At 49.0% G+C, this 25,776-nt stretch overlaps 1 long non-coding RNA gene across 2 annotated transcripts in view; it reads right to left on the bottom strand.

Annotated features, from left to right (window-relative positions):
- Nucleotides 1–1,012: 1,012 nt before the first annotated feature.
- Nucleotides 1,013–25,776, bottom strand: part of LOC138566549 (uncharacterized) — a 91,709-nt gene continuing 66,945 nt past the window's right edge. For both annotated transcript variants that reach the window (XR_011301962.1, XR_011301961.1), the window contains exons 2-3: nt 8,106–8,230; nt 1,013–1,888 (exon numbers count right to left, since the gene is read on the bottom strand). This is a non-coding gene — a long non-coding RNA (uncharacterized lncRNA). The remainder of the gene's footprint in view (nt 1,889–8,105; nt 8,231–25,776) is intronic.

The following is a 25,776-nucleotide window of genomic DNA, read 5'->3' as shown; positions in this document are numbered from 1 at the left end:
TATTGCCAAAAGAAATAAACCGATGGTGCGCTCCCTTCGTTCAAATGGTGAACGAAAACTGTATGTTCCGAAAACATCATTGGAACTGGATAAAAGGGGGCCTTTTGGGTAACTGCCCCAGCAAAATGGAATGCTCTGCCCTCACACTTGAGAAATTGTTCTACTTTGGAAGTATTTAAGAAAAAACTTAAAACGCACCTGTTCAAAAAGGACTGAAAGCATAGACCTTTCAACCCAATCTTCAGTTTCCGACCATTCGTTGGTGCCCGTATGCCTCGGGGCCCTGGCTGCACTTAATAAATAATGGGCCTCATTACGACCCAGGCGGAAAACCATGGTGCTAATAGCACCATGGTCCATGCCGGTAACTTACCGACTCCGCCACGGAGAAAGGGGGAATTACCACCCCATTGCAAGGTTGGCGGGGCGGTTATTCCCCCTTCCTCCATGGCCTTTCCCCATTCCCATTTTTGCCCCATAGGGCTCAATGGGAATGGGGAAGGCGCTAAGTACGGTACCGCAAATTGCAGTACCGTACTTAGCACCAAGGTCCCTTTGCGGGTCCCTACTTTAACGGCTGGTGTAGACCAGCCGTTAAGGTCGGGTCCCGCAAAGGGACCTCGTAATCAGGCGCTAATGGGTTAACGGCGCTGCAGCCTTTTACGGCGCCGTTAACCCATTAGCGCCAGGGTCGTAATGAGGCCCAATGTAATGTAAAGGAGGGAGGGCATTCTAGTTTCTAGGAGCCACATTGTGGAAATCTCCACCTTCCTCTATCTGCCTCAACTCCAATTTTCTCAGATTCAGGAAAAACTTGAGACCTGGATCTTTCAGAACAAAATCCTTCCCTGGCTCCTTCCATTCATCTGTCCTCGTGCTCACTCCTTCAAAGCCACTTGCAGCGTTTAGTGCCTTATGTAAATGAAAAATGCACTTCCTTCCCAGGCTTGATCCACCATCTGACTGATGTCGCTCACTTTTTTAATTTTTTATTTGATAATCTTTATTGAGATTTAAAAAAAGGGAAAGCACAATACAATAGTAGCAATGCAGAAGACCATAAAAACAATTATGTTCAAAATGTGCACTGAGGTAACAAAATAACACATTGAACAATCGTAAAAACAAATCAGTGATGCCATGAAACAGACTGGTGATAATTCATATACTATTAAATCTGCAATCAGCAATGAAATTATGTAAATGATTGACACACAGGGGAACGAACCAGGGGACAGACGAGAAGACAGTAGGAAAGAGAACTGGGTAGGAGACACACAATATAAATCCTGAAATCATTTATTCACAAAGCGAAGAAAACTGATGATCAAATATAGAGAAAAAGAGGATGCACTGAAATATTATAGCAGATAAATAATAAGCATCTCAAGAGCCATGAGTGGACATACTAGAGTAGTCTAAGTACCGAATGAAAAGAAACCATTTGGCATTGTGCATGGGTATATTGTTAAGGTAAGCAGCCATACAATGTTCAATTCTTTGCACATGGCAAATGTTTTTCGCCATCCTTTAATGGAGATATTTTGCAATTATTTCCAGTTGGCAGTGATAAGCTTCAGGGCAAGAGCAATTAAAAGACCATACAGCTTGGCGGAGGCCTGTAACTTGACATCATTGGCGGTGAGGAAAACATTCACAAACGATAGAGGGATAGCGACAGAAAAGATTAATTTAAGAAATCTCAATACCTCTTGCCAAAACTTGAAAACAAAGGGACAATCAAAAAACATATGTTTAAAGGAAGCAGGGGAACCTCCATAGATCAAAAAACATATGTTTATAGGAAGCAGGGGCACCTCCGCAGGACCAACACTTGTCATCTTCTCCAATCGTGGATTTAGATAATTTCAGGGGGGTAATGAAGGATCTATGTATAAAGAAGAACAGGTGTTATGCAATGTTGGTGGAGGTAGAGACACCCTGAATCTAGAATACAATAGAGACCAAGTATGATCATCTAGGACATAATCAAGATCACATTCCCATTTAGAACGCACAGGCCAATTAGTGGCAGGAAGCCCCACATTAGTCAATACATTGTAGAATTTGGCAGCTCTGATATCGGAAGTCATGGTCATGAGCAGCAGTGTTGAGGCATCAGGTATGAGAGTGCTATTAGTAAAATACGGAAGTGCGTCAAAGCATGCGCTAACCAAGTTATTGTTTTGTTTGTTTGTTTGTTTTATTCATTTATAATGCGCACCAGACCCCAGGGTAAGAGGGCGCAGCAGTACAGGATATGCAAAGCTTACAAGGGTTAAATAAGTTACAAGTTATAATTTACAAGGTGTTAATAATATAAACAGGATAAGGCAGTAATGCAATAATTTATATACAGGATATTAAACAGTAAATTATATACAGGATATGATATTATATAGTGATTGCCGGTAGTGTAACATCGGGGCAATACAAGACAGAGCAATTTACAGTGTACAGGCTGTATCTGTAATAAGGCAAGAGGATGGCAGCGGGCACTGGCTAGCTGATCGATTGCTTCAAGTGGTTGATGTAATTGGCTCTGAATTTAAGGTAGGATTTCTCAGCACGTATAGTTTGGGGCAGTGAATTCCATACTTGGGCCGCCGGACGGGGAAGCTGGCACCTCCGGCCTTAGTCGATTTGAATCTCAGAATGATAAATGTATTGGCATAGGTGATTCATGAGGGTCTGGATGATCTTCTTTCTACAAATCTATCAGAGGATAGGGAGGAGCCGAATTGTTCAGGGGTTTGTGAGTGAGGTAGGCAACTTTCAATAAGATTTTGTCTTGGGTTGACAGCTCGTTGTTATTCCGCCTTATCTTAGAAATATGGGTTCGTTTAGAGATGCCAAGAGCTACTCTCAAGGCATTGTTTTGTAGAATTTGTATTCTATGTGGGATGTATTTGTTAGCTCCAATATATAGGGCATTACAATAATTGAGTCTAGATAGGATTAGAGCTCTAGCTAGAATCATACAGTTATCATCGGAGATGAAGTGTTTACCAGCTCTGATAAGCTTACATGTGTAAGCTGTGGCTGAGGCCAGAGAATTCACCTGTTTGTTGAAGGAGAGGGTGGCATCTAAATAGAAACCAAGAGTCTTCACTTCCTTGGCCACCTTTATAATATTTCCGTCGATCTCGAAGGCACAGTATTCCTGGCCTAGTTTTTTTTAGATTAGAATGTGTGCCCAGAATGATTAACTCTGTTTGGTCATCATTCAGGCATAGACCGTGAGTTGCCATCTATGCCTGGATGATGAGATACACCCTATTTACCAAGGCCAAATCCTTGTTGTAATCCCCAGAAAGTGGGAGGAGGATCTGGGAATCATCTGCATAGTTAGTGCAGGTGATACCAAGAAGGTCCAGATCATCAAAAAGGGGCTTAGTAAATATGTTGTATAGTGTTGGAGACACACAGGAGCCTTGGGGAATGCCGCACAGGATGGAGATAGGGTCCACTGCATCTGAAGGGGAGAACACCCTCATGGTCCTTTCATTAAGGTGTAAAATGAAGGTCTGAAACCGGGATGGGGAACAAACTTCTAAGCTGTTGGAATGAGAGAAGGGAGAAGACGTTAATAATCTGATGCAAAAATCTGATGCCTTTATTTAATCAAGACCTGCGATATAGAGCTTTATCCATTAATGGTAATAGATTTGTTATGCAAAAAAACAGGGAATGTTCCTTGGACGGGTTTTTGTTGTGGGGGAAAGGAACAACCTAAGAGCAGAAACAAAGGCCTTGATGGGGTCCGAGAGTGCCACCGAAAAGTGGCTAAATATGTAACTAAGGTCAGTAATGTCACATGGATGTGCTCATTGTTTTTCCAACTCACACCAGGAGTGGGTGTCAAAGGATTTGGGAGGGGCAAACCAGCAACAGGATTGTTTGAGAAGAAATGCAGAGTTTTGCAATTTGAAGCCCGGGAACCTGACCCCCACCCCTGTCATTTGGGGCTTTCAACTCATCTACGGCAATTCTCTTACATTTCTCTGTTCCCCTTAAGAAATTGAGAAGGATTGAGTTGATGTACTTAAAACATGAAGGAAGTAGAGGGACCGGGAGCAGGTGCAAATAATACAAAACAATGGGGGACAACATTATTTTAATGGTGTCAAGACGACCCCCCCGGGCTAGATAGAGAAGACGCCACATTGACATTAGCTCTTTGAGTCTCTTGACCAAAAGTTCTGCATTGAGTTTGACAGTATCAATCACAGAGGAAGCAAAACGAAGACCCAAGTTTTTAATTGAGTCATGACACCATTCAAACCCAAACGCATCTAAATCATGTTTAATACAGAAAGAAATAAGGGGTATATCTAAGATTTCTCCTTGTTAAGTTTATAACCAGATACTAGAGAAAACTGATGGAGTCTATCCAATAGATGAGGGAGATGAAGTTTGGGATTCTTTACGAGGATTAGAATATCATCAGTATACGCAGCTATTTCAATACCAGATTTCCCACAAGAGATCCCAGGGATGTTCCTATCAGATCTAATAAGTTCAATAGAGGCTCTAGAGAAAGAATGTAAAGAATAGGAGACAAGGGACAGCTCTACCTAGTTCCCCTTTGCAAAGGAAAGAAGGATGAGGATTGTCCATTTACACAAATAGAAGATTTGGGACATGAATAGAGAAGCTTAACAAGAGATATGAAATTTTGCCACAACCATGCCACTGTAGATATTGTAACATGAAATCCCAGTTGACCTGATCAAAGACTTTCTCAGTGTCCAGCACAAAAGCTGCATAGCCTTGTATGTCTTTTTTTATCTTTTGAAACAATATGCAGACCGTCTATTAGAAGCCTTGCATTTGCTAATATCTTCCTACCCTTGACGTAGCCAACTTGATTGGATTTAACCAATCCGGATAGGAATGATTCAATTCTGTCAGCAAGAACCTTAGCGAAGATCTTGCTTTCAGCATTAATGAGGGAGATTGGTCTATAATTATTGGTAAGATGAGGGTCTTTATCCATTTTGGGGAATAAGATGAGTAGCGCCTCCGAAAAGGATCCAGAAGAGCATTTCTGGGAGGCAAAGTAGGAAAATAACATCTTGAGCCTAGGAGTAAGGGAACAGGCAAAATGACTTAAAAAATTCTGAAGAAAATCCATCAGGACCGGGTGCCTTCCCTTTACCCAACCCCTTGATAGCGCGATTAATCTCATGAAGCAAGAAATCACCGTCCAGATGAGTAGGATCAATCTGGGGGTATGATAGCCGAGTAATGTTATTGAGGAAGGAATCACTACTAGCAGGGGAGACTGTGGTTTCTGGGGTATATAAGTCACTATAGAATTGCTTGAAGCACCTCAAAATATCATCATGATTTGTAAGCGTGGTACCAGATTTATCCTTAAAGTGTAAGATAAACGTTTTTTCCTTTTTGGTCTTAAGGTATGTGGCGAGCGATTTACCGGCTTTATTTGAAGTTTGATAGATCTCGGATTTATAATTTAATAAGGCACCAGAAGCCATCTCAGTAAATTCAGTATTGATTTGTAAGCACAAGGACAGGATTAAGCGAAGATTTATGTCAGAGGAGGACCTATAGAACTGTTTTTCAGGGTTGGAATGTTGATGATACAAATCCTCAAGTTGTTGTTTATGCTGCTTCTTTTTCCTACTAGAGTAAGAAATAATATGACCCCTAAGCGCAGCCTTAAAGGCGTCCCAATTGGTGACCAGTGAAGTGTCCTGATCTAGGTTTTCAAAAAAGTTCTGTTGTTGGAAAGATTGAAAGAACTGGATAAACTGTTGATCTTGTAATAGGCATTTATTGAATCTCCATCCGGAGGACGACTTTTAGATGTCAGCAAAGTTAAAGGAAGTACTAAATGGGGCATGATCAGAGATGAACATGTTAGAGATAGTCTAACCGATAATAGTAGCAGTGAGGTCTTTAGATGAAAATATATAATCAATGCGAGAAAATGTGTCATGGGGAGGTGCGTTAAAGGTATACTCTAAATAAGTCAGATGAGAAAGTCTCCAGGTGTCAACAAGGCCAGTCTCAGTCAGACAATGTGTAAAGGCTAAAGGCTTTATGGGATTTGGAGTTTTTGAACATGCACTTAGATTTCCTTTCCAAGAAGATATCCAGCACCTGGTTGACATCACCACACATGATAAGATTAGTAAGATCAGATTTAAGAATGATTTGCTTAATGGAAATCTAAAACCCAGAGTCATGTAGGGTGGGACCATAGATGTTCATTAGCAAAAAGATTTAGAACCAATCAAGAGCTTGACCCATGCCCAACGCCCATTAGTGTATGCATCTTGACCCAGAATTTTGAATGACAATTTTTACTAAGAAGAATAGCAACACCATTTTCCCTACCCACTGTAGGGCTGGCAATGACATCTTTGACCCAAAAGGATTTTAATTTTGTGGCTTCAGCAAGTGAGAGATGTGTTTCCTGTATACATGCTACTGATGGTTTAAGCTTACTAAGGTGGGATATGATCTTGTGTCTTTTAATCGAGTTATTACATCCCTTGATGTTCCAAGTTACACATTTAACAATAATAGCAGTACATTAATAGAAGTAAGCACAAGATCTAGACCAATAAATAGCACAATATATGAGCTGACCGGAATAACAAGAACAGTGCTTTAACTTCGTGAACCAATAACATGCAATCATGAACAGGATGGCCCAGTAACTGGGTCCAAACATAAAAGGAAGGTACATGAGGAGAGAGGGAGAGAGAGGGGAAGCCTGACCACAAATTGAATGCATCGAAAAAAGGGAGAAAGAGACCACAGAACCAGGCACTAAAACTCATCAAAACTTACAACACTATATAGGATCAGGCTGGGATGTGGGAGAAGAAAAAAGAAAAAAGTACTGGGAGTAGGTGACATCTACAGAGCTGTCAAAAAAAGAAAAGAGACGACAGCTCACAGAAGCAGAAGGGCGACAGAACTGCATCGACCGACCAAAAATATAGGACAACAATGGTGACCACACAAGTGCATCAAGATCCTGAAGAAGAGGAAGAATTCAAGGGTAGTGACGTGTCCATGCCCTCAGTTTCTATGGAGCGTATAAAGGACTTCAGGTCAGCAGGATCATCAAAAATAGAAGTTCACCCATGAGTCACTTTGAAGGAACAAGGATGATATAAGCCCATATCTCACATTGAACTGTTTCAAAGCAGGATGGAAAGACAAAAATGATTTTCTACATTGAGCAGGAATCTTTGCTACATGTTGCGTAACATGAATTTTTCTTCCGTGTCAACAGAGGGAGTTTTTCTCCTTGGCCTTAGAGTTTAGGAACGCTATAAGGTCAGACCCTTCGCACCCCTCTGGTAAATCAGAGACATGCAAATTATTGCGCCTGCTTCTGTTCTCCAACTCTTCGTTATGTCTCTGGAGATCCTTAACCATGTTTTCCAGCATCACCCCCTTGGAGAAACATCCTCAACAAAACCAACCCTCCACTCCATTTCATCCATTCTACTTTCAAACCCCTTCCACCTCTCGTGAAGTTGCTGTAATTTCTGGTTTGTAGTTTCAATTAAGGGTTTTAAAGCAGGGTCCGAAGATATTCCCCAGTTACTCCGGTGCTTTCTGTTTAGGAATTCATTGAGATTGACATATTTTTTGTTAATGTCCTTTGGAGGTTTACAATTGATAATGACACTTTACCACAGTATGCACTTTATCTCTTAAATTATATGACCCAACTTTATGTATTGTTCAAATTTTGGATTGTTTAATTCTGTCTTTTAACATATTGAAATAAATTTATATTTAGAAAAAAATTTAATAAACATGTTATTTTTTATTATTATACATTGATTGACGTATGGTGACCGGTTCTATGACCAGCAGTAATGTGTCCATCTCCACAAATGGTGAGACTAGATTCCTAAAGTGAGTATATGCACTTTCCGCTGACTTGTTCAATGTTTATTATGATTTTGCTTCCTCGCAGTCAGCGAAGTAGAGGACACCCATCTACTGTTTTTTTGTAATATCCTGTGGGAGCATGTGATGGTGCCATGAATCAGAAAGAAGCCAACAAGGCCTAAACCTGCACGTCGCGTCACGAAGACGCTGGATATTACCTCAGAGGTGTGGCCGTTGTAAGGAGCAGCAAGAGTTCGGTATCCACGGCCTGCAGAGCAAGCAGAAAACGCATGTTGAGACGGCGGGCACCTGTTCAGAGGCGGCACACACGAAGCGTTGGATCCTGGAAGAAGAGCAGTAATGGGAAGGAAACGATATGTGTAGAAATACAGTTAGTCAAACATTGGTGGTTCGGAGCAGCGCAGTCAGGTGGCCATCATCCTCAGCGCCTAGGCCATGCCCCCTCACTCACTTTTTTAAAGTCTAGATCATGTATTTAATCATATTAACTCCTAAAGCACAGGCAGGTTAAAGTTACATGTACCAGAAGTCCAGGCTATGTTGCTTTTATATTGTAATATTGTACTTCCAGCATTTAAACTCCCACTCATTTACAAACTGTAGCAATAAAGGTCCACCCAGTCCAAGACCAAACTGAGAGCATACAGTTCTTGAAAGGAAAATTTGAACACCTCGCTTTTTATTTTATTTTTATTGGTTTCATGGTCCTCCTCACCAAAACATCTCATCACTGTTTTGAATCCAATTTATCTGCGATACACCCCAGACACAGCTTTCTGAGATGCTGTTTTCCTTTTCACCACTAGGTGGCTCTTTGCCATTCAATGGGGTCAAAGCACCAGCACCTTCCTGTGCTGGCCTTGGCCACAAACTGATTGTGAAGAAGAACGTGTGACGCAGGCATCCTTTCACGCACATAGATTTTCAGGAATGAGTGCAGTATTCATGGTTATTTACTCGTTTTATGTATCCACTCCTGTGTTTGCAGTAAACAGTTACACAAGTGTACTTTATCAGTTAAAGAGTCACAAAGCTGAATTTAAATTTTTACTATTAGGGAAATAGAAGTTCCAAGATGCATGGGGCATAGTAGTATGTACTACAATCTACACACACGAAATAATGTATGCTTCTCGATTAACCCACTCTCCTTCACACCAATAGCATGTTCTGAAGTATTGTGTAGCCAAATATGCCCTATTCAAGCTAACCACCCCTTGTCCACCGTTCAAACCTTTATGTTTGAGTGATGAGTGCTGTGGCCTACACTTTGTGCTGTGGCACAGCAATGCCATCCCTGGAGAGTGTGAAATAGGCAGTCATTTCAGGCACATGGGCGTCTGGTATAGCCTGCTGTTTTAACAGTACATATTATTATTCTCTCACTCTCTTCCCCAAAAGCCAAGCCTACCCCAACACTGCCACCTACCTTCTCGGACAAACTGGCCTATGAAGCGTGTGTCAGTTGAGGCTTTCTCTGCTACCGTCGCTGCCCCTCTCCTCCTCTGGCTGTTCACACCCTGACACAGACCTGTCCATTCCCTACTCTTCTATTTCTGATACTCTTGATGCTCTTGTCCCTGTCATGAGGATCCGCCTGAAGTCCAAAGCCAAGTGCAATTCCTGGTATGACTCCAACCTAGCCACACTTAAACGTAAGTGTAGAGCGGCTGAGAGGAAATGGAGGGCTTCTTGTTCATCCTCTGACAAACTGGCCTGTTGCCTGCTCCAAAGGCAATACTGACTCTCTGTCTGCACCAAGAAGAGAGTACACATTCAAGTCTGTGTCTCTGTGGCATCTAACACACAGCTCAACTCTTTAAAATCTGCAAGGAGCTTGCCAACCCTGCTGCAGTCTCTACCGCTCCTCCTGCCTCCCAGGCTCTCTGCAATGCCCTTGCCTCTCACTTTATCTCACAAACCCAGGACATCCTGTCCACGCTCTCCTCCCCTCCCCCTCCTATTCCCTCTTAGTCTGTGCTTGCTGACCCTCCTTCAACCACCCCCCCACCCTCCTTCTTGTCCTTTCCTCTTTTTTCCCCTGATGAGGTCGCTAGACAAGTCTGATCTATGAAAGCCTTGTCAAAACAGGTTCATCCCGGTTCCTCTAAAACTATCAAGGACCACATTGACACCCTCACTCCGGCCCTTGCCGATTTTTGCAACCACTCATTTGCCTCAGGATACTTCCCCCTCCCCTCTGAAGCACTCCCTTGTGCATCCTCTTCTCAAGAAACCCACAGCTGATCCTTCTTGTCTGGCTAACTATCACCCAATTTCCATTACTCCCTTTTTGGGCAAACTCCTGGAAAAGCTAGCCATCTCTCAGCTTAACCTTCATTCTGATTCTGTTGGCTCTCTCCATGACCACCAGTCTGGCTTCAGAGCTGCCAGAAGCATGGAAACTGCTCTCCTGAACACCCGTGAAGATCTGCTCCCCAACTTTGACTCTAACATTCCCTCTGTCCTCATCGTACTTGATCTCTCTTCTGCCTTCAACAAGGTCAACCATACCATCCTGCTCAACCGTCTCTGTGATAACCTGGGCATCACTGATCAGGCTCTGGCCTGGCTGACCTCTTTCCTCTCTGATCAACCCTCTCAGGTCCATCTTGGGTTCTTCCTATCATCTATTTCCGTCTCAACCTGTCGTGTTCCCCAGGGGGTCTAACCTTTCACCCTGGCTTTTCAACCAATACCTGGCAACTCTCACCCACTGCATTGCCATTCTCTGCTCTAATTTCCAGTGCTATGCCAATGACACTTAGCTCATTTTCAGGCTGCCTTCAGCCACTTCCTCTCCCTCTCTCATCTCTGATTGCCTAACTGCCATTCAAGTTTGGTGTGCCACCAATGATCTTTGTCTGAATGCCAGCAAGACGGAGATCCTCCTCATCGGCACACCTTCACCATCCTTTCCCCTCAACCTCTTGCCAGCCTCCCTTGGTCCTCCTCCTACCCCCACCTGTGAGGCTAAGAACCTCAGGGTCATCTTTGACTCCACACTTTCCTTCTCCGCCCACATCGCTGATGTCTCTAAAAAGTCAAACTTCCTTCTGCACCTCCTCAGGGGTACTCTGCCTTTCCTCTCCTTCCCTCAGAAGCTCACTGTCTCACAAGCTCTGGATCTCTCTAGGTTGGACTATTGCAACAGCCTCTTTCTAAATCTACCTGCCTCTACTCTCCGCCCTCTGCAACTAATCCAGAACAGAACAGCAAGACTTTGCCTTGGTCTCAAGCCCTGGGATCATATCTCTCCGGCTCTGAAATCTCAACATTGGCTCCCAGTGGATGCAAGGATTAAATTCAAAACCCTCTACATTGTCCACAAGGCTTTCTGGGGCCTGGGTCCAAAATACCTTCAGCTATCCCTCCACAAATATCTCCCCTCTCAAGCTCTTCGCTCCTCTGCCTCTATAACTCCCTCATGGTCAGTCATTTTTCAAAGAAACAAGCTGGTGGTACATCTCTGTCCTCAGCTGGGGCCTCCCTCTGCAACAGCGTCCCTGCCACTCTAAAACTTGAGGAGAACCATCTCTGGTTCCGGAAGCACCTCAAGACCTTCCTCTTTGCCCCTGCCTTCACTCCCTCTCTCCCCTGCTGATCTGTTCTCTCTTGGCACCGTGTATCTGGCCACTCTCTGTCCCCTGGACCCAGATACCGGCTCACCATACCACCCTCCTGCACGCCCTCCTGGCCACTCCTTGCACTGGGGACTGTATCTGTACCCATACAGTTCCCCATTCCCCCTTTTCCTCTCTTTCTGCACTTATCAGACTAACCCATGCTACTGCCGTTAACGCAGCGCTTGCCACTTGCTGGCTGCACTACCACTGTTTAATGCCTCTATTATCCATTAATTTTTATTTATTATTATTTATTCTGTTCTCTGCTCTGCACTTTCCACTTCTCCCCCTTCTATGCACTTTTCCCCCTTTCCCTTTCCCACGCACTTATGCGTTCTCCCCCTGTTTCCCCTCCCTTGCCTTGTCGCGCTCTGAAACACTTGCTGCTCCCAATTAGGCCATTGTCAGACTGCTGTGGTGCACAAATAATTACACCAAATTGCCCCAAGCCCGCTTACCAATGGGTTTTGTGTCACGGCAAAGGGCGGATCCTGTGTTATCTAATATTACAAATGTCGAATACAAATACAGTAATGTCATATGAATTAAAAGATTTAAACCGCTACTGCACAGTGCATGCTTCTTCACACGTAATGCTGCATACTCAACAGGTACAGGTCAGTCAGAGGGTTATGGGTTAAATGGTTACGTGGTCATCATCATGGGTCTTGGGGCTGTGCTTCAGCAGACACGTCAAAGTGCCCCCCTCTCGTCCACATCACTAACTGCTTTAAAAGTGCTTGAAGCTCCATCTGCCGTACCCCCGCGCCCCTCTCGTTCCCGGCCAGAGTGCTGAGTTTCGAGGTCTACTGTCCTACAGGTTGCGAGCCAGCAGCAGCAATCAGTGCCATGGCTCTGAAATGTGTTTCCCCGTGCAGTGTGAATGGATACGTGCCTCATCAACACCCCGCCTTCTAACCTGACTGTTACTCCACTCCGGATTCACCCACAAATGGAACTCCCCATGCATGAATATTGAATACTGTCAGAGGGCATATCTTCATAGTAATTCATAGAATTCAGCGCACAAGTGGAGCACGCGGCTGGAGCACAGTGTGCACGTGCGAATCCCTGCGCCAGCTGCGTGCACCAAAATACATTTACGCGCACAGCATATTCATGGATTCCAGCCACCAAAACCAGCCGTGGCGCACAGTGGCGCAGCGACCCTGCAGCAGCGCCAGTTACGCCCTCAAGAACGCCCCTTGCACAGGGAAAAGCCATCAAAATCCCCAATCCAGCGCAAAGGACTGTGCTAACCCTGTACCAGCACGGCAAGCGGGGTACGTGTATCACTGGGGTGCGCGGGAAGTTCCTCACGTTATTTCAGCTGGGTACGTGTATTTCAGGGGTGCGCGGGATGTTCCACACGCGATTCCATCAGGGTACGTGTACATCAGGGGTGCGCGGGAAGTTTCACATGTGAATTCAGCAGGGTACGTGTATTTCAGTGGTGCGCGGGAAGTTTCACACGCGATTTCAGCTGGGTACATGTATATCAGGGGTGCGCTGGAAGTTCCACACGCGAATGTCCTGAGTACGTGTATTTCAGGGTGCGCGGAAAGTTACACACGTGAATTCAGCAGGGTACGTGTATTTCAGGGTGCGCGGGAAGTTTCACACGGGATTTCAGCTGGGTACGTGTATATCAGGGGTGCGCTGGAAGTTCCACAGGCGAATGTCCTGGGTACGTGTATTTCGGGGTGCACAGGAAGTTATACACGTGAATTCAGCAGGGTACGTGTATTTCAGGGGTGCGCGGGAAGGTTCACACGCGATTTCAGCTGGGTACGTGGATTTTGGAGTGCGCGGGAAGATACACACATTAATTCAGCAGGGTACGTGTATTTCAGGGGTGCGTGGAAAGTTCTACACGCAATTCCATCAGGGTACGTGTCTATCAGGGGTGCGCTGGAAGTTCCACACGCGAATGTCCTGGGTACATGTATTTCGGGGTGCGCAGGAAGTTACACACATGAATTCAGCAGGGTACGTGTATTTCAGGGGTGCGCGCGAAGTTTCACACGCGATTTCAGCTGGGTACGTGTATATCAGAGGTGCGCTGGAGGTTCCACACGCGAATGTCCAGGGTACGTGTATTTTGGAGTGCGCGGGAAGTTACACACGTGAATTCAGCAGGGTACGTGTATTTCAGGGGTGCGTGGAAAGTTCTACACGCAATTCCATCAGGGTACGTGTCTATCAGGGGTGCGCTGGAAGTTCCACACTCGAATGTCCTGGGTACGTGTATTTTGGAGTGCGCGGGAAGTTACACACGTGAATTCAGCAGGGTACGTGTATTTCAGGGGTGCGTGGAAAGTTCTACACGCGATTCCATCAGGGTACATGTATATCAGGGGTGCGCTGGAAGTTCCACACGCGAATGTCCTGGGTACGTGTATTTCGGGGTGCGCGGAAAGTTAAATACGTGAATTCAGCAGGGTACGTGTATTACTGGGGTGTGCGGGAAGTTTCACACGCGATTTCAGCTGGGTACGTGTACTCCAGGGGTGCGCTGGAAGTTCCACACGCGAATGTCCTGGGTACGTGTATTTTGGGGTGCGCGGGAAGTTTCTCACGTGATATCAGCAGGGTATGTGTATTTCAGGGGTTCCGTGAAGTACTACACGTGAATTGGCCATGTGGGTCCTTCCAGGTGTTCGCTCCACAACCTCCACGGCCCCTGCAGACAGCCCACATCACGGGGGACTACCCTGCACCCCCACTCATGTCCCCCAGCACCCCCACCCCCCAGCACGGTGGGGCACCCTCCACCAGGCCCCCACACATGTCCCCCTGCACCCCCACCCCCAGCAGTGCAGGGCACCCTCCACCAGGCCCCCAACTCATGTCCCCCTGCACCCCCACCCCCCAGCACTGTGGGGCACCCTCCACCAGGCCCCCACACATGTCCCCCTGCACCCCCACCCCCCAGCAGTGCAGGGCACCCTCCACCAGGCCCCCAACTCATGTCCCCCTGCACATCCACCCCCCAGCACTGTGGGGCACCCTCCGCCAGGCCCCCACACATGTCCCCCTGCACCCCCACCCCCCAGCAGTGCAGGGCACCCTCCACCAGGCCCCCCAACTCATGTCCCCCTGCACCCCAACCCCCCAGCACTGTGGGGCACCTGCCAGCAGGCCCCCACTCATGTCCAACTCATGTCCCCCTGCACCCCCACCCCCCAGCAGTGCAGGGCACCCTCCACCAGGCCCCCAACTCATGTCCCCCTGCAACCCCACCCCCCAGCACTGTGGGGCACCTGCCAGCAGGCCCCCACTCATGTCCAACTCATGTCCCCCTGCACCCCCACCCCCCAACACTGTGTGGCACCCTCCACCAGGCCCCCAACTCATGTCCCCCTGCACCCCCACCCCCCAGCAGTGCAGGGCACCCTCCACCAGGCCCCCAACTCATGTCACCCTGCACCCCCACCCCCCAGCACTGTGGGGCACCTGCCAGCAGGCCCCCACTCATGTCCAACTCATGTCCCCATGCACCCCTACCCCCCAGCACTGTGGGGCACCTGTCGGCAGGCCCCCACTCATGTCCAACTCATGTCCCCCTGCACCCACACCCCCCAGCACTGTGGGGCACCCTCCAGTGTGCGCGTGCGAATCCCTGCGCCAGCCGCGTGCCCCAAAATACATTTCCGCGCACAGCGTATTCATGGATTCCAGCCACGAAATCCAGCCGTGGCGCACAGTGGCACAGCGACCCTGCAGCAGCGCCAGTTACGCCGCCAAGAACGCCCCTTGCGCAGGGAAAAGCCATCAAAATCCCCAATCCAGCGCAAAGGGCTGCGCTAACCCTGTACCAGCACAGCAAGCGGGGTACGTGTATCACTGGGGTGCGCGGGAAGTTCCTCACGTTATTTCAGCTGGGTATGTGTATTTCAGGGGTGCACGGGAAGTTCCACACGCGATTCCATCAGGGTACGTGTACATCAGGGGTGCGCTGGAAGTTCCACACGCGAATGTCCTGGGTACGTGTATTTCGGGGTGCGCGGGAATTCACACACGTGAATTCAGCAGGGTACTTGTATTTCAGGGGTGCGCGGGAAGTTTCCCACGCGATTTCAGCTGGGTACGTGTATATCAGGGGTGCGCTGGAAGTTCCACACGCAAATGTCCTGGGTACGTGTATTTCGGGGTGCGCGGGAAGTTACACACGTGAATTCAGCAGGGTACGTGTATTTCAGGGGTGCGCGGAAAGTTCTACACGCAATTCCATCAGGGTACGTGTATATCAGGGGTGCGCTGGAAGTTCCACACGCGAATGTCCTGGGTCCGTGTATTTCGGGGTGCGCGGAAAGTTAAATACGTGAATTCAGCAGGGTACGTGTATTACTGGGGTGCGCGGGAAGTTTCACACGCGATTGGCCCTGTGCGAGCGTGGTACCTGTATTACAGGGGTGCGCGGGAAGTTTCACACGCGAATTCAGCAGGGTACGTGTATTTCAGTGGTGCGTGGGAAGTTTCACACGCGATTTCAGATGGGTACGTGTATTCCAGGGGTGCGCTGGAAGTTCCACACGCGAATGTCCTGGGTACGTGTATTTTGGGGTGCGCGGGAAGTTTCACACGCGATATCAGCAGGGTAGTTTAGTTTAGTTTAGTTTATTCATTTGTATTGCGCACCGGACCCGAGGGTATGAGGGCGCACGAGCAGCAAGGTTATTCAAAGCTTGGTTACAGGCTGCTTATACTTTACATTACATAATTACGGTGTGACAATGAAGGAACATGTGTACAGTTTGGCAGGAGATAATGCATTAAGTATATTTAAAGAATTACAAATATTTACAGATTTAATATTACAGATTTACAGATTTACTTAAAGCATGCAATGCGGAGAGCAGCCGTGTGGTGTTAGAGGTGTTAATGGTTCGTGTTCTTTAACCAATGGATGTAGTTGCATCTATAAAGTGAGTAAGATTGGGGAGTTCTGAGTGATGGTGGTAAGGAGTTCCAGTGTTGAGGTGCTTTCACCTGGAAGCTGTTGCCACCCATTTTGGTGCGTTTAAACATGGGGACAGTGAGCAGATTAGCATTGGAGGTTCTGGTGGGTCTGATGGGGGTGTGTTTGCATATTCTGTCTGCCAGATAGCGTGGGGCAGCGTTATTCAGGCATTTGTGGGTAAGCGATGCTACTTTAAGCAGGATTTTGTCTGTTGTGCTGAGCCAGTTATGGGATCTCCTGATATTGGAAATTTGTTCCCTCCTGGGAATGTTGAGCGCTGCTCTAAGAGCGTTGTTTTGTAACGTCTGAATTTTGTTGGTGATTTGCTTGGTGGCTCCTATGTAGAGGGCGTTACAATAGTCCAGTTTGGATAATACCAATGCTCTGGCTAGTGTAGTGCAACTCTGGGTGGAGAGGAAGGGTTTGGCTGCTCTTATAAGCTTACATGTGTAGGCCGTGGAGGATGCCATCGAGCTAACCTGTTTGTGGAAGGTTAGGGAAGAGTCGAGGTATATTCCTAGAGTTTTTACTTCTTTGGAAACCTTGATTAGGTTCCCGTCTATGATGAAGTTGGCGTAGTTGTGGTCGAGTTTGGTTAGGTTGGAAGTGGAACCAAGGATGATGAGTTCAGTTTTGTCATCATTCAGGCATAGACTGTGCGAAGCCATCCATGCCTGGATGATGAGATACACCTTGTTCACCAAGGCCAAATCCTGGTTGTAATCTCCCATCAACGGGATGAGGATCTGTGTATCATCGGCGTAGTTAGTGTAGGTGATACCCAGGCCATCTAGATCATCAAACAGGGGCTTCGTGAACACGTTGTACAGAGTGGGGGAGACACGGGCCCTGTGGGACTCCACACGTGATGGGCTCGGCGGTGGCAGAGGAGGAGAAGACACGCATGGATCTGTTGTTGAGGAATGACTCAATCCAACTGATGGCTTCTTGTGAAAAGTGGGCAGCTGAGTCTAAATGATTACATAGGATTTTATGGTCAACTAGGTCAAACGCCGCGGAGAGGTCTAGCAAGAGTAGTAATGCAGTTTTCCCGTTATCTCGATCTATTAGGGCGGTTTCAGTTCCATGTTGGGGTCTGAAGCCGGATTGTCTTATTCCTAGAAGGTGGTTTGTTTCAAGATATTTTTGGATTTGTTGTCTAGTATCTTGAGCAGGAATGGGACGGTGGTAATCGGTCTGTAGTTGGTCGGGATGGACGGGTCGAGGGAGGGTTTTTTGAGGAGAGGGAGGACCCAAGACTCTTTGAGGTTACTGGGGACTGTTCCTGAGGTAAAAGAGGCATTGATGAGTCTGGTGATGAATGGCGAGAGGTCTCTTGCCACGTCTTTAATGATTTGTGGGGGGCAGAGGTCGCCTTTGCAGTTGGAGGGTTTAAGGCCAAGAATGATTTTTTCTACTTCGAGAGTAGAGACTTTGGAAAAAGCTGAAGCGAGCAGTGTTGGGTGTGTGGTGTGAGGGTGGAGGGCTTGAGTGGGCGTTGATGGGGTTGGTGAGTTTGGTGAGGGAGTCTTTCTTTTTTTTAATTTTTGTTTGAAGGCCAGTGACTTTGTTATTTGGTGCATTTTGGACACTGGTGCACCATTGTTTGTTTTTAACGCAGGTATCTGGGATTGTTACCAGGGTTTCCAATTCTTTCAGGATAGTAAATAATTCTCTGGTGCTGGAATTGGATTGTGAGATTCTCTGGTTATAGGATTCTTGTTTGGCCGCTATGATTTCTTTTTTATAGTTGGCCGTTATTTTGTTAAGCAGTAGTTTGTTATGGTCTGTCGGAGACTGTCTCCAGACTTGTTCCAGTTTACGCTTTTCCAATCTAAGGGTTTTAAGATGGCTGGAGAACCATTGGTTGAGGTGCTTTTTTGGTTTTGATTTTCTAAGTTTCAATGGTGCAATGGCGTCTAAGGCTCTACGCATGGTGTTGTTGTAGCCTTCTACGAGGTCATAGGGATTAGAGTCTTGGAGTTGGCTAAGCGTAGGAAGAATGAGCGGGATCAATTTTTCCGCTGTGATATTTTTTTTGCTTCTCGTGGGGATGGCTTCGGCTAGTGCCATGTTGGTTGTAGGGCTTGAGGCCTCAAGTGAGAAGGAGAGGAGATGGTGGTCAGTCCAGGATTGGGGAGTGTTATTAGTGATCGATACGGCACAGTTGTAGTCTGCTCTCCAGTCAAGGGTTCTCTCTTTGTTATGGGTGGGGCTGGTTACTTTTTGTGTGAAGCCTAGTTCAGACAAGGTGTTACTGATGAGAGTGGCTTGATTGTCTTTGGGGTCTTTGTAGCCTAAATTGAAGTCTCCTAAGAGGAGGCATTGTGAGGAGTTTTTTAGGTTGTCGGTAAGGATGGCATTGAGGTCTTCCTCGAAAGATCCCAGGGGTCCAGGCGGTCTGTATAGTAAGTGAATGGATATTGTTTGGGAGTTGGCAGTGGGTAGCTTGGCTGTAAGTGATTCGCATGATGGGAGGTGTGTAGTGGAGTTAAGTCTGATGTTAAGGTGGGTCTTGGCAATGATGGCCAAACCTCCGCCTTTAGCTTCAGTTCTGTCCGCTCGGATGATGGTGTAGTCAGTGGGGATGGCTAGCGAAAGGGCTGGGCCTGCGGCTGCATGAAGCCAGCACTCTGTTATGGCTAAGAAGTCTAGATCTTCAGCTAAGATGAGATCAGCGATGTCCGTGGCATGGGCAATCATGGAGCATGCGTTGATGAGGGCACATTTTATTGGTAGGGTATTGGTTTTGGCAGGGGTGGGGGTGGTTGCTGTGATGAGTGCTCTGTTGTTAGTTGTAGTGGAGTTGACGGGTTTAAGTTTGGGTTTTTTTAGCGTGAGGTTAGCGCAGGTGCTGATGGATGTTCGGTTTGTGAGTTTGGATTGTGTGGAGTCCCTGGCTCTAGGCTCATGTATTTTGGGAAGTCTGGATCGTAATATGGTCAGCCTGTCCGAAAGGCATGGGGGAGAGAGTGGGGTAAGCATGATTGTGGTGCTAGGCTCTGTGAGGGTGGGTGATGTGGTGCCTAGGCTGGTCAAGTAAAGGGGTGAGCTGGGCAGGCATGCGGAATTGATGATGTGGAGAATGATTCTCAGTAGTATAGAGTAAAGGCCCGGGAGGAACATTGTGTGAGGTAGGTAAGATGCAATGTGTGTCCTGTCTAGGGTCAAAATCTAGCAGTAGGCACGTAAGTGTAGTCAATGCAGCCTGCCTGGAATAGCACTTAATCCAAGTAGCGCATGGTTGCAGATTGGCATCTGATTCAGATATAGGCATGCAAAGTGGCCCTTAGATTTAGAATAGCGCAGATGTGCAGATTAGCAATATGAATCAAAAATAGCAAGCGTTTGTAAATTAGCACAGCATTAGGTTTAGAATGGCACCAGCGTACCAATTAACATCTTGGATCGGAGTAGCGCATGAGTTCAGAGTGGCACATAGAATAACACCTAGGTTCAGAGAAACACTTGGTTCAGAATAACACCTAGATTCAAGATAACACCTAGATTCAGAGTAGCACTTAGTTCAAATTAACACCTAGATTCAGCCTAACACCTAGATTCAGAATAACACTTAGATTAAGCGTGACATGAGTTTGCAGCTTAAGCACAACATTGAGTTTACCGGCAATTGGTGAGCAGATCAGCCGAACAAAGGCAGATGGTCACAGTACAGTTAAAAATGGCAACTAGAATTGCATTAGGGTAACAAAGCAGCAATGAGGCACAGTGCAGTTATATTAACCACTAAATTCAGAAAAGCGATTGGGCTACAAGTCAACAGTTGTAAAGGCCATTGGAGAACATAGCAGCAGAACAAGGGGCCGTTAGGCACAGTGTAGTTATAGCGATATCTAAATTCGAGATGTTGCATTGGGCTGCATCTAAGTAATTCTAGCGGCAATTGGACACAATGTGTTTATAGAAGCATCAAAGACCAACATATTGCGTGTGGGCTATAAATCAGCGAGTCACAGAGTAGTTAGGCACAGAGCATTGTCATAGCATCTAGATTCGAAATGTTATAATTGGGCTGTGAACCAGTCAAAGTAGAATGCGGTCAGGCACGATGAAGGAAGGTTTAAATAGGCACACGCGAGTGACTTTTGAGTGGATTTTGTGTCGCATTTAGGCACAGAGCGCTCAAGACACCCTGACGGGCATAGGGTGTCACGGATGGATGTTACCTTAGGAGACTGGTGTTGGAAGGCCAAAGGGACTGGCAGGTAACAGGCAGAGAACAGGCTCCAGCCTTGTTCCCGAGGGCCTTGGTGTGAGAGGGTCGGCTTCGCCAGCCGGCGGCCAATGGCTGCAGTCGTAGTTGCAGTGGCCAATCCGCAGGGTCAGGCTACTGCTGGGTGCCTGATGGTGCACACCATGAAACAGGCATGAAAGCGGCGGCCATCTTTGAGAGGGCGCCTCGTGTAGGGTGCCTCGAATGCTAATGTGGGCACAGGAACAAGCTCTTTCGGCTGCGGGGCAGGTACAGGGCTGAAAGGGGTTCCGAATCCTTACACATGCTTTTGGGGCAATTATGTGTGAATGCACGCCAAAATTAAAAAAATGACCATGGAGGCAGGATGTAGCGCAATGTGGCCGCGCTTACCGGAGATGGTTTCCTGGGCCGGCCCGCTGCTCCTGCAGTGTTGGGGCCTCGAGGATGGAGCTCCTGCTCATCGGTTGAGTTCTGCAAATGCTCCCAGGCAGAGAACAGGCTCCAGCCTTGTTCCTGAGGGCCTTGGTGTGTTTTTCAGGGTTTCAGGTACGTGTATTTCAGGGGTTCCGAGGAGTACTACACGTGAATTGGCCGTGTGGGTCCTCCCAGGTGTTCGCTCCACAACCTCCACGGCCCCTGCAGGCAGCCCACACCACGGGGGACTACCCTGCACCCCCACTCATGTCCCCCAGCACCCCCACCCCCCAGCACTGTGGGGCACCTGCCAGCAGGCCCCCACTCAGTCCAACTCATGTCCCCCTGCACCCCCACCCCCCAGCACTGTGGGGCACCCTCCACCAGGCCCCCAACTCATGTCCCCCTGCACCCCCACCCCCAGCACTGTGGGGCACCCTCCACCAGGCCCCCAACTCATGTCCCCCTGCACCCCCACCCCCCAGCACTGTGGGGCACCTGCCAGCAGGACCCCACTCATGTCCAACTCATGTCCCACTGCACCCCTACCCCCCAGCACTGTGGGGCAACTGCCAGCAGGCCCCCACTCATGTCCAACTCATGTCCCCCTGCACCCCCACCCACCAGCAGTGCAGGGCACCCTCCACCAGGCCCCCAACTCATGTCACCCTGCACCACCACCCCCCAGCACTGTGGGGCACCCTCCACCAGGCCCCCAACTCATGTCCCCCTGCACCCCCACCCCCCAGCACTGTGGGGCACCTGCCAGCAGGACCCCACTCATGTCCAACTCATGTCCCACTGCACCCCTACCCCCCAGCACTGTGGGGCACCTGTCGGCAGGCCCCCACTCATGTCCAACTCATGTCCCCCTGCACCCACACCCCCCAGCACTGTGGGACACCCTCCACCAGGCCCCCAACTCATGTCCCCCTGCACCCCCACCCGCCAGCACTGTGGGGCACCCTCCACCAGGGCCCCAACTCATGTCCCCCTGCACCCCCACCCCCCAGCACTGTGGGGCACCTGCCAGCCGGCCCCCACTCATGTCCAACTCATGTCCCCCTGCACCCGCACCCCCCAGCACTGTGGGGCACCTGCCAGCAGGCCCCCACTCATGTCCAACTCATGTCCCCCTGCACCCCCACCCCCCAGCAGTGCAGGGCACCCTCCACCAGGCCCCCAACTCATGTCCCCCTGCACCCCCACCCCCAGCACTGTGGGGCACCCTCCACCAGGCCCCCACACATGTCCCCCAGCCAACATGTCAGCCTCCAAATGCCAAACACCCACCCGAGTATTGCATCCACCCACTTAGAAATGGCAATAACATGATAGAACCCCAATTGCAAGTTTGGAAATGAACACATGTCCCTCACATACACCCAATGGGTGTCAGTGAATCTCAAAACCCATATTATGATATGCATGAAACCAATGAGATGATACTACACATTGAAGTTTGAACAAAAAATATGTATTAAAAGAAACATAAATTGAATCAAAAATAAAAAAACAAAAATGGGAATTTAAAAAAATAAAAACCAGCATGTCCGTGAAATAATGCAAAACCACAAATCATAATCCAAAGGAAAGGTGTCCAAAGTCACAGTCCACAAAAGTAAATCCAATGGAAAATTAAAATTGAAAACCATTGCTCCATGGGTAAATCGTAAAAAAAAATGAAAATCCAACAGTCAACTATATACAGATAAACAATCCAGGGTCCATGATCCCAACAGAAGAAATGAAACCTATCTAATAACACTACCTAATAAAAAAAAACTATATACAAAAATGTGGCCCATTGTCCAAAAGGTCCAAAAAAAATGCAAAACCAAAGGAAACCTAACGCTAACTACAGAACTATTTACAAGGGCAGCGGGCTAGTCCGACGGCTCACTTTTGGATGTCCCGGGCCAGGGCATCATCGAACTCCTGCTCAATGTCCCGGAGGCGGTCCTCCTCCATGGCCCCGAGGGTCCGCAGGGCCGTCGACGTGTCCACCTCCAACCCCCTGCAGATTGCCTCGAGGCACTCGGCCCGCCTCAGGGCCCTCCGCATGGAGTTCTCCGCCCTGACCATCGTGAGCCGTGCCTCTTCCACCCGCTGCCGCTCCGCATCTATGGCGTGGCCCAACCGCTGCCACACGGAAGACACTTCCCGTCCTGGGTCCTCCTGCCCTCCGGCCGATGCCTGCCCCTCCGATGTCGAAGGCCCCGAGCCATCATGGCTCCCACCACATTGCTGCTGCTGCTGTGCCTCTGCCCGTGCACTGCCTCCTGCTGCCTGCACATCCTCCGCTGGCTGGGGTGCAGTTGTTGATGTGGCCACCCCTGCTGGACGTCCGACTCCCGACTGTGGCAGGGATGCCTCCTCCACCAGCCTAGCCGCACCGTCAGAGGCAGCTCAACAGGGCACCCAGGTGACTGATGGGTGGGAAGATGGCACGGAGGATGACTGGTGCATAGGGAGTTCAGTTGAGGAGGGGGTCGTAGCAAGCCCCATCAAACGGAGGAATCCGGCCTGGGTGACCTGTCCCAGTAGGCCGACGCGGTCAACGAGCCATTCGAGATGGCGTGCAGTCTCCTCATGAAACGACTGCAGGTCACCTCGCATGGCCCGTTGATGCAACACCACACCAGTCAGGAGAAGCTCAACCCGGACCCGGATAGCCACGTCTGCAGGCAGAGGAAGGCCAGTCGTCGTGAGCTCATCCCCTGCCTGAAAACGGGTCTGGACGTAGGCATCCCTGCTGGTGCAAGATGATGCAGTGACAGGATCAGGGACAGGATTGCACACAGGCACCTCCGTGGCGGCCTGTGCTGCCTCCTGTCCCTGGTCCTCCACTGCACCACTAGCACCAGTGGAATCCCCACCTCCAGACCCCGTCTCTTTTGCTTGCACGGCCTCCTCCTCCACCAAACCCCCCACCAACCTGGATGACTCCGTGCCATCTTCCCCCGTTGGGCACTGTGGGGTCCCAGCTGCCCCTTCTGCTGCTGAGGAGTCCAACTCCAACCTCCGCATCTTGGACCTCCCCCCGGCAGCTGCGGCCTGGGACGCGGCACCGGACTCCTCACTCCCCGACGAGATCACAACCTGGGAGGGGAGCCGGGCCTTGCGTCTCCGGCTGGCGGTGCGATCCCCGCTGCTGTGCTCCACAGCACCTTCTCCACCCTCTTCATCAGTTGACGCTGCAGACAGGGAGAAATAAAACACAGGCATCAGGGCACTGTACAATGGACACATACACACATGACAGTTGTACATGAGTGGCATTGGCAAACCTCAGACATGCCATCACAATCCCCAACACACATGTCATTTCAACTTGCACACATGAGCCATACCACAGCCATATCGCAACTGCCAGCACCATCCATACACATACAACAGCATGAGCAGGCAAAGGTGAGCCAGACATCACATGCAACACAGGGAGTGCACTACACATGTACACACACCACCACACTTGCATGCATGTGTACACCTCTGCCAACTGTCGCAGTGTTCAGATGGACATCCATGTCACATCTGCCAATCAGGCTTCCACATCCCGCTGTCACATGCATCCATGTTGCATCACTGTTGCACCCTTGTCAAATACACACACATGCACATGTACACAGTGCTGATACATGCAGCTGAAAACAACATACATGCGTGACATCACGAACATGCGTACTTACATACACATTCATCCAAACATGTGTGCCCACAGAACTGCATTTGGCATGCAAGCCTACACACACAAGCACCATCCATGTCTCACACATGACAGCCTTCGCATGTATTAGCCTCACGGCCCTGTACACCCCCACCCATACTCGGCCCCATACAAACAGATGTGCAACCTGCACACTACTGAAACATCACCACACGCACAGCTTACAATCAGGATGCATGTACACTTACCGCTCGACTCCAGGCGGGTCTGCCTCTCAAGGACCTGGACGTGGAGCGCTGGGGATATGCGTTCCAGGACCCTCATCTGATCTTCCGACAAGTGGCCCCGTCGCCCCTTAGCATCCGCTGCCTTCAAGAGGCGCCGGGCCTTGTTGAGGGTCCTGGACCTGAAGTCCTCCCAGCGCTTCTTCACATGTTGGAAGTCGCGGACTGCCACCCCCTCTGCGTTGATGGCAGTCACGATGTCTGTCCAGATCCGAGTCCGTCCTTCCTTGTCGGCGCGGGAACTTCCGAAGAGGGCATCATACTGCCCCAGGACTTGCTCCACCAGGACACCAACTTCCCTGGCAGTGAAGCTGGTGCCCCTCTGCCTCTCTGGCCGGGGGTTGTCAGTGGTGCCAGATGTTGCAGTGCTTGACATGACAACCCCAGAGGCAGGAGTGGGTGGGCAACTGGGTCCTGGGGCTGGGCTGTGGAGCGATGGAATCCCAGTCGGGAGTCTTCGGTTCCAGCAGGGGTGGTCACAGCAACAGCACCCCTGGCTGATGTGCAGGCAGCAAATGGCAGGGCACGTGGGCAGCAGGCAGTCAGGCAGCAGCAGATGGCAGGTGGGAGCGTGCTCAGGGCTCTGGGGGGCAGTAATTCGGCCTTCTGGGCAGGAGCGTGGTCTTCCGTGTGCTTACGCGTGGCCAGCTTGATACAGAGTGATTTGGCACGTGAAAATTCTGCACGTCAGCGTG

This window comes from Ambystoma mexicanum, chromosome 2p (assembly GCF_040938575.1).
Source record: "Ambystoma mexicanum isolate Mex_15411 chromosome 2p, UKY_AmexF1_1, whole genome shotgun sequence".
Classification (NCBI taxonomy): Eukaryota; Metazoa; Chordata; class Amphibia; order Caudata; family Ambystomatidae; genus Ambystoma; species Ambystoma mexicanum.
This window is presented reverse-complemented; position numbering and strand designations above follow the sequence as displayed.